This window comes from Beta vulgaris, chromosome 6, assembly GCF_026745355.1.
Source record: "Beta vulgaris subsp. vulgaris cultivar EL10 chromosome 6, EL10.2, whole genome shotgun sequence".
In the NCBI taxonomy this organism is placed as follows: Eukaryota; Viridiplantae; Streptophyta; class Magnoliopsida; order Caryophyllales; family Amaranthaceae; genus Beta; species Beta vulgaris.
In genome coordinates, this window is record NC_079207.1 from 28,243,541 (window position 1) to 28,244,984 (window position 1,444).

The following is a 1,444-nucleotide window of genomic DNA, read 5'->3' on the forward strand; positions in this document are numbered from 1 at the left end:
TTGGAGGGAGGTTTTGGGTTGTTGGTCCTTTGATGTGGAGCTTGGTAGTGTTGGACCCTTGTGAGGAGGAACCACCTTGGTTATAGTTTTGGTTTTGGTTATACCCTTGCGCAAACCCTTGGTTGTGAGCTTGGTTGTACCCTTGTTGAGGTTGATTCCATCCTTGTTGAGGTTGGTTGAATCCTTGGGTGTAGTTTTGTTGAGGTTGTCTCCAACCTCCTTGTTGATTGTTCCTATACCCTTGGTTTCCTTGATACCCATCTCCTCTTGAATTATTGCCGCCACATGCTCCGAATGGGTACCTCCACAATAAGAAGTATCATGGTTAGTACCACCACAAATATCACAAGAAAAAGAGTTTACCTGTGAAGGAGTAGACGATGCAAGATTGATCTTGGAGAGCTTCTTGTCGAGTTGGTCCATCTTGCTTGAATTTGATCCATGGGTCAATTTCAAACTTTCCGCTCTTCTTAGGTTGAGCACCTCTTCGTCTTCCACCCCATGAGTAGTTCTTGATCACTTCCTCAATTGTGGACTCAAGTTGTTCTTGCGGGATCTTAGATAGTTGACCTCCCGCTCCAGCATCAAGGTTGGCCCGTGAAATCGGATCAAGACCATCATAGAAAAATCGCATGAGTAGATTCTTGTTGAACTCATGGTGTGGGCATGAACGGATCATCTCCTTGAACCGCTCCCAAGCTTCGGCAAGTGTCTCATCGTTCTCTTGCTCAAATGAGGAGATCTTCCTCCTTATGTCCGCAGTCTTCCACTCCGGGAAGTATTTCTTCAAGAAGGCCATGTGACTTCTTCCCATGTAGTGAGGGAATTAGCAGGCAAGCTCTTGAGCCATGACTTTGCTTTTCCGGTAAGAGAGGACCGGAACAAGTGCATCTTGATGTAGTCAGGAGAGACATCATTAGTTGTTATCATGGCACAGATCTCAAGAAACCTGTCGAGATGGTCTAGAGGATCTTCATCTGACCCCCCACAAAACTGCTCTGCTTTCACCATCCGAGATACTGAGGGTGAATGCTGAAATTTGTAGTGGTGGTGGGGAGTCGAATTCCACCTTGAAGAACATAGGAACCCGGATTTCCGAAATCCCTAAACAGTTGTGGATTTGCTTCACCCATTTCTGATTCAACTTCACTTGATGTACTTGAGATTGGTGAAGAAGGCTCGGAACCCAAAGTCAAATTTTCCAAATTCTTCCGAAGCTTTCGCAAGTACGGTCGATTTCAGGATCTAGAGGCAACGTGGGTGAACCGTGAGTTCTTCTTCTCATGTAACACAACAAAGCTAAGCAGAGGATTTGTTAAAAAGAAAATAAAAGAAAAATCAACTAAGCAAACTAAACTAAAATATACTTCAATCAATAGCACAATTTCCCAGGCAACGGCGCCATTTTGATAAGAGATTTTTAGTGTGTCGTTAAGGCACTAAG

At 44.3% G+C, this 1,444-nt stretch overlaps 1 non-coding gene across 1 annotated transcript; it reads left to right on the top strand.

Moving 5' to 3' along the window:
- The first annotated feature begins 650 nt into the window (after positions 1-650).
- On the top strand, positions 651-757 carry LOC125499203 (small nucleolar RNA R71). The gene has a single exon (XR_007275920.2). It is a non-coding gene; the product is annotated as a small nucleolar RNA R71 (small nucleolar RNA).
- Positions 758-1,444: the final 687 nt, after the last annotated feature.